The sequence below is a fragment of the Miniopterus natalensis genome, chromosome 6 (genome assembly GCF_054644295.1).
Source record: "Miniopterus natalensis isolate mMinNat1 chromosome 6, mMinNat1.hap1, whole genome shotgun sequence".
Classification (NCBI taxonomy): Eukaryota; Metazoa; Chordata; class Mammalia; order Chiroptera; family Miniopteridae; genus Miniopterus; species Miniopterus natalensis.
The window spans coordinates 87,620,289-87,633,580 of record NC_142086.1 but is presented as its reverse complement, the minus strand read 5'-3'; positions in this window follow the sequence as shown (position 1 = coordinate 87,633,580).

Below are 13,292 nucleotides of genomic sequence, written 5' to 3'. Positions count from 1 at the left end.
CCAGCCTCGGCGACCCACGTCACTCTGCGCTCCCGCCACGTGGGCGGGGCAGCCACAACCCGAAACGCTGGGTTTGCCCCTTTCGTCGCGGCGGGGAGGGCACCGCGGGCCGCTCCTCCATTCACGCGCGTCTTCCATTCATTCGCGGGCTCAGCGTCCGCCCCGCCTCCGCCCTCCCGCGGCTCGCTCCGGGCGCCGCGGGACCGCTGGCCGGTCGGCGGGAGCAGCCACGCGGGGAAGGAACGCGCGCGCACAGCGCCGCGAGAGTGGGCGCCGACCGGGTGACGCGGGAGCGGGCGGGGCTGGAAGGGACCGGCCACCCCCCCCCGAGGCCCGAGGCGCGCGCCGCGCCCCGTCCCACCCCAGCGGCGGCAGAGCCGGGGAGCCCCCGCAGGGCCCGGACCCGGCGCCCGATCCGCACCTGCCCCTCCCGCCACCGCGCGGACCCGCGCGAGGACCCACGAGCTCCGTGCGCGTCCTGGGAACCCAGGACCCAGGTCCAGCCCCCTCCCCCGCTGCGGCGCGCTCGGCACCCGGCTTGTCCCAAGGGGCCTAGGGGAGCAGGCATCCCTGCGGCGCCGTGAGACCCTGGAGCACACCAGGCGCCCGGCCCGCAGCCCTGGCCGTGCACCCGGCTCTCCGCCTCGGTGTCCTGGCTGGACCCTGTGGCCTGTGTCCACACCCCCACCCACGCCCGGTCTGCTTTCAAAACCCGCCAGCCCTGCCTTCACAACCCCCCTTCCGCCCTTCACCTTCCCTCTTGGGCCCACCCTTGTCATGGCTGAGGCTTCCCTTGCCCATCCCCCCCTTTCAGACCATCAGGCAGGGTGATTTGGGTCCCTTACGGTGGCTCAAGGCCGTATGTTTAGACCCCTCTGGCCTGATAAGCAGGAGGCTGCAGTGACTGCAAGTGCTGGGATTATGAAGGAGGCAGTGCCCTAGCGGCCCAGGTTTAGAAGAGAAAGTTAATAATTGTTCATTAATAGTAGCTAACATTTATTGAGCACTTACTATGTGCTCAACACATTTCTCACGTTTAACACATTTAATCCTCTTGTCTCCAGGTAGAAACTTCATTTCTTTTTCGTAGGACCTTTCTCCTTTCTTTGCTTTTCATTCAAACTGGCCGAATCCAGCACCTGACTCACCCGTCTCCTTCGCCTTTGCATGTCCACTCCCTTAATATTAAGCTCTCATGACAGTGAGGTTATATACATTTTTCTCTTATATTATTGATTTTCAAGAGGGAGGGCTGGAAGGGGGGAGAGAGAGGCAAACGATGTCAGAGTGAACTGTTGATCCGCTGCCTGCTGCACGCCCCCGACCTGGGATCGAGACCTAAACCTGGGCGCATGCCCTGACCGAGAGTCAAACCCGTGTCCTGTCTGTCTGTGGATGGGATGACACCCAACCACCTGAGCCACACTGGCCAGGGCAGGACAATGAGAGTCTGGCCAGCATCAAATAATCTTAGGAACAAAGCCTTGGGTCTGTTGACCACAGAGACAGAGTTTCAGTCAAACTGGAGATAACATTCAGGCCTCAGTTGCATTTAAGCTGCAGGCCCAGAAAAGGGAGAGACCGGAGGAAGCAACACTCCGGTTGACATCAGGGCGAGATACACCATCAATACACCCTACACTAGCAGCAACCAATCAGTAGAGACCACAATCCTGACCACAACCCTAACTCCCTTAGTCACCATGTGTCTCTGGGCTGGGCCACCTCCTAAAAACAAACCCTTACTTTCTTTGCTGCAAGCCCCTGTTCCTGTCTTATAGGGCTTTGATGGACAGGGGCAAATAGACCTCGTCAGTCCTGTAACACTGTGGACGAAAAAGGGACCACATGCTAAAACTGACAAGCTCAGGAGAGGCCAGCATGGCAGGGCCTACAAACTCAGAGACTGAAAGTAACACCACAGAATGATCTGAACACAAAAATTCTTAACTAAAAGTGGGTCGTGGTGGTAGTCACGGCCTAGGCCTGTAGCTTCCTTGACAAAGGTCAATCTTTATCTTAAGTGAGCCTATCATCTTTTTGCATCTAAGATAGCATATCTTTGGAAACAGAATAATCTCCTTTTTTCCAGACCCTTTGGGGCACAATGTCCCACCCGACCACCAGAGCACAAGACCAAAGAGGAACCCCTCCTCGTTATCTTGTCCCCCAAATGCCATCTCTGTGTGTATTCAATATTCATTATTAACTATCCTATACTGGTTGTTAGACCGGTGGGGTCCTACCAGACCTGGGTTCAGCAACCTTGGTACTTGAGTTCTGGCTAGGAAAGAATTCAGAGCCAAGACTCAAACTATAAGAGCACATTTACTGGGAAAATCACAGAGGTAGAAGTAATTTGTAGAAAAGGTGGGCTTAGGAAACAAGTTATAGAGGTAAAGGAAGGGCCCTTGGAGCTTGAAGTGATGCAGGAAGGTACAGCTGATGCACCTGGGGGGTGGGGGGGGAAGGGAAAGGGAAAGGCTTGGGGCATCAAGGTCCGGGAGGGAGAGCATGCTGGGTGCTTCCTCCTAAGGGTTTAAGGGTGGAGATTTTAGGGGAGGTCCCAGGGGAAGATCTCAATAGAATATTCAGCAGCTTTCCAAGTGTGTCTTTAAAGGGTGTACTTCGCCACTGATTGATTGGTCGGCACCAGGACGGGGTCATTAGTCAAGGCAGCTGGTCCTGAGGTCAGCCTTGGTGTCGTTAGTCTGGTTTTGCTGCTCTTTCTGGGCCTGGAGCTGAAACACAACTGAGGCCTAGATGTTATCTCCAGGGAGGAAAGGTCAGGGGGTCCAAACTGCATGATGAGTGACGTGCTAGGGGAGGAAAGATTAGGGCGAGGTCCCACCCTGTAATTGTCCTTTGCTAGGCACCCGGGGCTTTCTGCCCTGGTGACCTTCTGTACCTGGCTGGTCCTCCTTCCTCTGCTCAAGTCCAACTGCCTGCCACATACCCGCCAATGTAAAAGAAGAATGTATCTCTTCATTTTACTCTATTCAACCCAGAGATTTCCCTGCCTTGCTTTCTCCCATTTCGCCTCTCTACCGCCAATGGATTTCACCTGACCCTCCTTACGTCTCTTTGATTCTAATGCGTAAAATAAGCTGTAAAACTGCCCTTCTCCAGAGCATTTTCTTAGACGTTAGGATTTTGCTTCCCAGCAATTGTTGTCAGTTTGGCTCAAATAAACTCATAAAAATTCTCTACAGGTTTGGACAATCTTGTTAAAAAAAAAAACAAAATTCAGCCCTGGCGGGTTCGATTCCCAGTTAGGGCACATACCCAGATTGTGGGCTCAATTCCCAGTAGGGGGTGTGCAGGAGGCAGCCGATCGATGATTTCTCTCTCGTAGATGTTTCTATCTCTCCGTCTCCCCTCCTCTCTCTAAAAATCAATAAAAACACATTTTTTAAAAGAATGGATTATTTCAGCCAAGCACCTTCCTGTTCCCTCAGTGGGAGGCAGGGTGTCTATCAGGCAGATTCTTTACTAGTATTGATTAGTAATTTCTTGACTGACAGATTTAAAAGTCCACTCCAGGGAGAGGGTGCAACCATAATTAGTTATTAAGTTTTAGTTTGGTGACATTATTTAGTTTAGTTTGGCCTAGCATAAGTGACTTCATTTTGGGTTGTTTCTTTTTATTTCTTTAAACAATCTTCACAAACATCCTATATGGTAGGAGTGAAGCTTACAGATAGTGACAGTGTTGTTGGGCCGGAGGCCCTGGAATTCAAGGTGGCCCACCCACTGCCCTTTTCTTAATCCTGCTCTACGAGGTCAACCACCCTTGGCTCTTAGGAGGGCTAAGGAATCCCTCTTTCTCCGCAGCTGATTTCACCCCCTCTTCACCTTGATCTATCACTGAGGTCCCTCCCTCTCTCTGGGCAAACCCCATAAGCACCCTCCCCCATCCTCAGGCCCCATCCCATCAACCAGCTCCTTGACTGAGGACCCAAGTGGCCAGAGGTCAAAATCCTGGCATTTTGGTGAATTCACTCTTCCTTGGGCTTTTGAATCTCTGTTCCTCATTCCCAGTGCCTGTGGTTCCCAAACTGGTCACATGAGAGTCACCTGGGGAACCTAGTAAAGTAGCTAGTGCCAGCCCTATCTGGTCTCACTGAGCCTGCACTCTCTCAGCTCTCCAAATGCTTGTGAGGCTACCCACGCCTGAGAGACACTGTCCAGGCAGCTGAGTTAATTTGGTATTTTTATGAGCACTGTCAATTGCCAGTAATTACCAGTCCAAGAGCAAACCTCTTGATGAATCAGATAGTGAACACCTTTCAATATATTGGCCAGCCAGGTGCTGGCTGGGCTGCCTCACCTCTGCGACGGGGTGGGTGCAGAGCCCCATAGGACCCCTCCCACTCATTCCCAAATTCCCCTCCGCCGCAGAGCATTCTTTTCTAGGAGAGAGCACTACCCCTAACGTGCCACAGTGCCCTGCCAGGGCAGCCCTGGGCTAGTTAGGAAGAGATCCCTCCCCGCCCCCCAAGGGTCCCTGGGGTAGAGGGTAACTGGAGAGGCAAGTGGGTGGAGTCCAGGAGAGGACCTTTGCTTCGGTTTCCATGAGAAAGGCCAGGCCAGGCAGGTAAACTGGCTGACTATTGACTAGTTGGAGTAATTTTGGCAGGCTCTGGACATGGGGGCTGTCTCCATTTGTCTGGTCCCCAGTCCTGGGGCCTTAAAGATCGGGAGTTAGTGCTTCCTGGAGTGTAAGGGCCAGATAAAGGCTCGAGTTGCCTTTGTGGGCTCTGGATAGGTTAGTTTGCATGTGAAAGGCACACTGCAGTCTCTGAGACCTGGCAGGCCCTGGGAGGGGAGGTCTCTCTGTCAGCAAGGCCTCAGATGGCAGAGTGTCAAGAATACAAAAAATAAGAAAATATAGTTAACACATTGGGGTGAGCTCTGGACTCTGGAGCCACACTGCCCAGGTCGGAGTCCAGCTCCTTCAATGGCCCTATCACCTTAGAGTGACAAATTAGGTCAACTCAGGGACTCAGTGTCCCCATCTCCTCAAATGGAGAAATAACAGTATCTCCACCAAAGTGGTGTTAAAGGGAGTCAGAAGACTGACCGCGTGGAGACTGAGAACGGGGCTTGACATGAGCCGGTGCTCAGTCAAGTTGCCTTTTCATTGGTGCAGATTTCCCCTGGCCCTAGTGAAAGGGAAGGTGGGGGGAATTCCACTTTCTCTCATGACTGCTGGAATGACTCAAAGCTGCTATTTAAAATATATATATTTTTATTGATTTCAGAGAGAGGAAAGGAGAGGGAGAGAGAGAGAGAGAAACATCAATGATGAGAGTCATTGACCGGCTGCCTCCTGCACGCCCCCTACTAGGGATCGAGCCCGCAACCCGGGCACTTGCCCTGACCGGGAATCGAACTGCGATCTCCTAGATTATAGGTCGATGCTCAACCGCTGAGCTATGCTGACCAGGCTAAGCTACCATTTTTAAGGACTGAAGAATCTAGTTTGAAATCCTTCCATATTTAAGAAGTGGCTCCATCCTTTCGGGAATTTTTTTTTTGGACGTTTCCAGAACGTCTTTTTTCACAGTAACAACTGAACCAGAAGCCTGGGTTACAGTTTTTTTGTTTTGTTTTGATTTTTAGTTTTATTAGAGAATTGGGTTTTTTTTTTCTTTCCTCTTGGGAATAGCCAAGATTTTTTTAACCTTTAAAGCACTTTGGACCAGCGTCTTCTGAAACACTATGGAAGTCCCCAGATTCTTTCCTGAGCTGTCCAGGTGCCATTGAACTTTAATCCTCAAACATGCTCGTCTGGTTTGAAGCTCACCTCGCAGTCTTGGGTCAGTGAGCTGGCCTTGTGACAGCCTCCTGATCTCGCAGGCTCCGCGTGACACAGCTCAAGGCCATCTGGAGAGTTTTCTCCCAGGAGTTCATAAAAGTGCGTCATAAGTGTCCGCCTAAGCCCACAAGGGGCTGTCACCGCTCACAGCCCCTGCACCCAAAGAAATAACCTTGAACCTCACCCTCTATTCCTAACCAGCCTTTGTTGGAAGTGCTTTCTCTCCCTCCTTAGTGATACTTCATAAGAAAAGACTCAGCCCAGTTGGTGCAGCTCAGTGGTTGAGCACCGACCCATGAACCAGGAGGTCACGGTTCGATTCCAGGTCAGGGTACGTGCCTGGGTTTCAGACTCAATCCCCAGTAGGGGGTGTGCTGGAGGCATTGGATCAATGACTCTCTCATCATTGATGTTTCTCTCTCTCCCTCTCCCTTCCTCTCTGAAATCAATAAGAACATATTAAACATTTTTTTAAGAAAGATTCAAAATCAGGGCCAATAGCTGAGAATTTTAGATCCTCAGGGGGTCTGGTAAGACGACTTATTCACCAAGGAAAAAGATGAAGAAAACTGAAGGAATTCTCTCTTTTGCTCGGAGCTCCTCCCTCTTCCACCCGAGCACTTGGATTTTCCTCCCAGCTAACTGGAGGCAAGTTTGCTGACCTCGATGGAGTGGGATTAACTTGGCTGCAATGGTTGCTTTCCTTACTACACAGTGCACTCCCAGAGATTCTTCACCATTCACTGTTCCTCTAGTTCTAGGAGAAACTCAGTTGCAGAAAGCTGGGAAAGGTTATAGACATTACAAAGAGAATGAAACCCCTCACTGTCCAAGTTCATTGTCTTGAGGTGTATAGCTTTCTGGTCTTCTTTCTATGTACATCTGGTTTTATACAATATATGGTAAGTGCTCAAGAAACATATTGATGTTAGATTTTTTAAAAATTGGGGTTGTAATATATTGTGTATATACATAATATTTTTATACTTTCACATAACCTCCAATATTTCTCAATGGTTGTTCATGGCTACATTGTTTCCATCATGTGGAGTTACATGACTTTCTCTAACTAATCCCCTATTAATAGGTAGATTGTTTCCAGCTTTTATTGTTACAAATATTTCATTGGTCATTTGTAAGTCAATCTTGGTGTGCATTTTTATTACTTTCTTACTATAAATAATGAAGTGGAATGACAGGGGAAAGAGTAGTTTAGATCTTTGGATTTTTAAAAAGATATATCTTTATTGATTTCAGAGAGAGGAAGGGAGAGGGAGAGAGAGAGAGAAAAGCATCAATGATGAGTCACTGATCAGCTGCCTCCTGCACACCCCCTACTGGGGATCAAGCCTGCGACCCAAGAATGTGCCCTGACCGGGAATCGAACCTCGATCGCCAGGATCCTAGGTCGATGCTCAACCGCTGAGCCACGCCCGGATAAGCGCGCCCTGCTCATTTTTTTAATAAAACCGTTCTAAAAAATAAGATCTTTGAATTTAGAAAACACAGGTTTATAAATAAAAATCATGTGTATAACCCATTGATAACATTCTGATGTAAATCTAGAATTTTTATGTTTTTTAATGAGAGTAAAAGAATCGGGTCACCAGGCTACTTTATAACCTACTTTTTATTAACATGTGATGGCTCACATCTTTCCATGTCCATCAAAATGGTTCTGTGTTGGCCTTTTCCATGACAGTATTTTATTCCAATACGTGGATATTTCCTTTTTTCTTCAGCAAATCCTGGTCTCAGTTCATGGATGTTTCACTGCAGTCGAGTCTCATTTAACCGCCGCCGGCTGGGGCTGGGGCTGGGCCAGGTGGGGCTGGGTCGGGGATCAGGGTTCCCAGGAAAAGGGGGCTACCTGGCTGCTCCGTTCGGCTCAGCTCTCCCCCTGCTTGCGGCAGGAGCGCTGTTGCGTGGAGGAGCCTCAAATGTGCAGACATTGCTTGAGCAATGTGGCCTCTAAACACAAGCTGGTATTTTCTCCGCCGCTCACTCAGAGCAGCAGGCGTCGTGTGGCTGGACTGGACGGCGCCTCCGGGGCTCCCCTGGCAACCGGTTCTCCCCGAGGGAGCTGTGGACCCGATTCCCGCGCACGAACAGCTCTGGAGTGCGTGCTTCACCGGCCCACACGCTCGCGTAATTATCTCCTACTGTCAGGTTTCCAGTAGTGGGAATTTTGGATTAACAGGCGTGAGCGTTTCTGGGGACCTGGGTGCCAACTGTTGAGGGGCACTTGTATAAATGTGTGCCAGGGAAACGCCTCCCAGCTCTGCGTGAGGCTATGGAGAAAAACACAGCGGACAGGAGCCAGCCAGTGACGGATTCGACGGGAGGCTAGACACAGACAGGACGAGGGAACCGGGAGGCAGATTACTGGGAAGTAGCAAAGCAAAGCCCACAGAGAAAACAGAATTTTTAAAAATCACAGAAAGAGCACAAACGACACCTGGAACCTAATGGAAGGTCTCACGCATGAGGAGTTGGAGTCCCAGGTGGAGAGGAGAGAGAGTGGGCTTGAAACAGTATATGAACAAGTAGTAGCTGAGAATCTTCTGAAAGACACGGCCCCACCATTTGAAGAAAGAGTGATTGCTAAGTAGGACAAATATAAAGAAAACTAATTCTAGCGACATCCTAGAAAAACTGCTGAAATCCTCTCCAGCACATGCTGTCCCCACAAAGGGTCTCCCGAAACCTCCCATGGACAGTGGCGCCCAGGTGGTTGACCCAAGCTGGGGGTGATTTGGGTCTCTGCCCACTTTTTTATTTTTATTTTTAAATATATCTTTATTGATTTCAGAGAGAGGAAAGAAGGGGGAGAGAGAGAGATAGAAACATCAATGATGAGTCATTGATCGGCTGCAGCCCGCAACTGGGCATGTGCCCTGACCGGGGATCGAACCCTGATCGCCTGGATCGTAGGTCTACACTCAACCGCTGAGCCACGCCCAGCCGGGCTCTGCCCACTTTTTTTAAAAAAATGTATTTTTATTGATTTCAGAAAGAGAAATAGAAACATCAATGATGAGAGAGTCATTGATCAGCTGCCTCCTGCACGCCCCCGACTGGGGATCGAGCCCACAACCCGGGCATGTGCCCTGATGAGGAATTGAACCACGGTCTCCCGGATCCTAGGTTGATGCTCAACCGCTGAGCCACACTGGCCAGGCTCTCTGCCCACTTTTGATTGTCCAAGGGTTAGGGTGATAAAGTGGCTTGCATTCCGGGTGGGGCAGGCTCCCCACCCAGCAAAGTACAGGATGACCCCCCCACAAAAAGAACTGGCATTCATTCAGGTGGGTGGAAACCTATTAACGATGACCCTAATCTAGAACTTAAGGTGTTTTACACCAAACCACTGCTGTGGACTGAATTGTGTCCCCCCAAATCCATATGTTGAGGCCCAAACCCCTCAGTGTGGCAGCATTTGGACCAAGGAATTATGGTTAAATGAGGTCATAAGGGTGGGGTCCTCATCCGATGGGATTAGTGTCCTTATGTGATGAGATACCAGAGTGAGGACAGAGCCCAGGAGATGAACTCTCACCAGGACCCAATTAACAATATGGGGGATTAAGTGGGGTGACTTGAGCCCTGGGCGCACACCCGTGCTAATTTCGTAGGCCCTCTGTGCACACAGAAGTCAACAACAAGCACATATGCAAACACGGTTCACGGAAGCCCATGGCACCCGATTCCCACTCAGCCAGGGGGTGCCTCCGAGCTCACGGCACATTCCAGAGACGCTCAGAGCGCCTCCCATGCCGTCCTGGGGATTTAGCTTCAAGTGCCTTCCAGCCAAAGGATCCACGTGAACAGGGTGTGCGAGGAGCAGGCCCCGTTTGGGGACAGATGAGTTGTGTAGGTGAGTTAGAATGGGGTAGTTGAGGCTGGGGCTGAGGGAGGGGAGACAAAAAAAGGGGGGCTCTGTCCAATGCCTTAAAAAATTGTTGCCTTGCCGGCAATGGCTCAGGGGTTGAGCATCAACCTAGGATCCAGGAGATCGAGGTTCGATTCCGAGTCAGGGCACATGTGAGGGTTTCAGGTTCAATCCCCAGCAGGGGGCGTGCAGGAGGCAGCTGATCAATGACTCATCATTGATGTTTCTCTCTCTCTCCCTCTCCCTTCCTCTCTCTGAAATCAATAAAGATATATTTTTAAATTGTCATTTCCATGAAAAGAAACTGTGTGTGAATGTAGGACAAGTAATTTTATTTTGACCCGAGGATGTGCCTGAGAGCAGAGCTCTGAGAAGCCTGAAACAGTGTCTGACTTCGGGAGAGCGAGGGATGCTTGCCTCGGGGGAACAGAGAAACGGAGCTGCGCACAGCGGTCCCCTCGGAAGGCCTTGCTCAGGGACTGCTCCTTGGTTACCCATCAAGTTGGAGCAGCCTACACACCCTTTCCTTCCTCAATCACATAAAGGCCCCCGAATTCCCCCCTCATCCCCAGTTCTCTGTGGCAAATCTATCAGCAGATTTCAGCACATAATTGTCTTTCATTTAAGATAAAGTTGCTGGCTCGATGGGGTTAAAACGAATCGCATCGCCAGAACTGCTTGTGGGGGGGAAAGGCGACGTCTCCCTTCACTAACAGTCAGTTACTGGGGGCACACGAGCCTCAGGGCCTGCTGCGTTTGCAGTCGCTAAGGCCAGTGTGACATCTGTGGCGCGCTGACAGCAACCCATGGCGCCCAGTGGGAAGAAGGTGCCTGTAAAATGGGGCGCAAATCCAGGAGCTGTGCATTTTCGACTTTTCTTCTCAAAGCCCTAGGTTGAGAAATGATGATAGGATTTAAAGACTGCCGAAGCAGAGCTTAGTCACCAGGCAGTGACTAATGCCAGGAAGAACTGCAGGCATTTTTAAAGGGAGTTCAGCCAGGCAGTGAGGCCCGAACAAAAGGCCTGTCAGCACCCTCTAAGCACGGAGGCGGGGCCACGGTCAAAGTACAGGTGCCTGGAACTCAGTTTGTGGCTCCTGCTGGCTGCATTCAGGAACCCAATGTGACCTGCTCCCTAACAGGGAAATGGGCCCACCGCCCACAGAGAAGGGGTACAGCCTTCCCAGGAATAAACGAGCTTCATACCCCCTCGGGCCCCACTGTCAGGACTGGGAGCAAGGGCCTGCCTTGACCCCTCCCTGAAGCCCTGGGCCCATGCCCTCTTGGGCCCCAGGCCAGGCCAGTCCTCATGCCCCCGCCCCCCAGACACCCCTCTTCTGGCGAATGTTCCCAGAGGAAGGTCAGAGGGTACCGCAGTGTGATGAACTCAAGAAGCTGGCCCTTCAAGAGGGACCCCCACTGGAAGTCCCACAAGCCTGTCCTCCTGCTCCTTGGCCAGGCTGCGCAGCTGAAGGCCAGCTGGAAGGCCAGTCTGACTCCTAAGTGGAATGAGGACAAGGCCTGCATCCTGCCCATCCTTTGTCTGCTCCTGAGCCACCACCCCCCTCAGGTCAGCCTGCCTGAAGCTCTTCCTTCAGAGATCCTTGAATGTCCCCAGGACAAAGTCTAAACCCTCCTCAAGGTCCTCACAGTCCTGACTTAGCCCCACCTCAGTGCCTTTGGCCGTAAGGTGCCCCCACCTGTCCTCTAGGCAAACTCCTCTCCTCTTTGGATGAAGAGCCACCATGGCCTGGGGACATGCATGGCATTGGAAGGGGCTGGACCACAGTGACATGAGCCTTTAGCATGACACACATCCTGGGTTTCACAGACTCACTATAAAAAAAGTCTGCAAAATAGCTTGCTAATAACTTCTAGATTGATTACACGTTGAAATGATATTTGGGGTAAATGAAATGTATTAATAAAATTGATTTCACTTGGCCCTGGATGGTGTGCTAAGTGGTTAGAGGACTGGCCTTCACGCCGTAGGGTCTCAGGTTTGATTCCTGGTCAAGGGCACGTACTTGGGTTGCAGGCTCGATCCCTGACCCCAGTCAGGGCCCATGCGGGAGGCAGCCAATCCATATGTCTCTCACATCAATGTTTCTCTCTTTCCCCCTCCTTCCCTTCCACTCTAAAAAACCAATGAAAAAAATATCCTCAGGTGAGAATTAACAACAAAATTGATCTCACCTGCTTTTTCCTTCACTAAATTTGTGGTTGGGGTTGGTTTTCTGCTGGCAGTGCTGGTTACCTCCATCTCTCAGTGCCTCTCATTCAGGCTGCTGAGCAGACCCTGTTGCCTTTCATGCCTGTGCCCCAGTGCCTGGCACTTCCTGCACAAATGTACCCAAGGAGAGAGCACCCAGGGCACCTTTCTCCAGAGAGTGAGTGGGGGTGTCAGGAGCGGGTGGGGCTCTCTCATTCCGGCTGCTGGCTGCGTGAGGCCTCCGCAGGCAGCTGAGTGTTCTCCACCCTCGGAATCCCCAGCAGGTCACCAGGGAACATTCCAATCAGGGTGTGGACCTGGTGCCCGCAGGGTTTGCTGGCTCCGAAAACAATGCAAGTCCAGTCATTTTTCTGCATTCGTGTTTTTGGGGTTTTTTAAGCAAAAGTATGTTTATTGAAGAGACAAAAGCTCTTGCTGCAGCGAGAGGGGTCCCAAATGGGTAGCCCAGCATTCACGTTTTTAAACAAAACTTTGACTTGGCTTATGTTTCATTTATAGAAAAGTGATATTTGGTTGGGGCATTGGTAAAATAACAAAGTTTATCCCAGGGTTCTGGCCATGCGCCATATAAGCCTGACACGTTGGCCGCCTGACTGCTAACCCCAGGATTTACTGACCTCCGAGGTCCTTGGTGGATCCATAGCCTAGGGACAGAAGTTAGATAATCTGTGTGAGAGAAGAGGCAGAACCTCTGGGGAGAAGATGCCTGTCGGGTCCCATGTCCCCACGGAGTCCAGCACAGGACTAGGCTAGCCTGTGCTGGGCCTGGGCTGTTCAGGGCCCAGGTCTCAGGGAAAACATGCCTGCACTTCAGGAGGTCCAGCCCTGACACTGGGAGGGGGAGCCACCCTTCCTGGAGTTGAAAGAAGCCACTCCCGGTACCAGCTTCCTGAGAAAGTTGAGAAGCAGAGTAGAAGCTATCGTGGCAACCAGGCCTTTGCTGAGGCCTGGCCTGGCTCAGCATTCTGGGGTCCAACTGCCAGCGCTCCCTGTGCTGGGGTCCCTGTGACCAAGTGGAAAGGTCACAACCCCTGCTGGACCATCCCCAGGGTGATGCTGGGGTCAGGACACATGAATGGTAGGGGTGGGCCTGACTGGGGTCTTCACTGTACCACTGTGCCCTCAGCACCTGGCAGTGGCTGGGGATGAGCTGGCAAGTACACCCAGACCAACGGCACCTCTGCGCTCGTCTTCACAGGCTGAGGCCTGTGCTTTAGGCCTGGCAGCACGTGTCTGCTTCCCCCATCCTAAGGAGACTGGCCCAGCAGCCCCTGGGTGGCTGTGTGAACACCCAAGGGGAGGTGCCTGAATAGTTCCCAAAGAGGCATATTTTTATGCCCACTGAC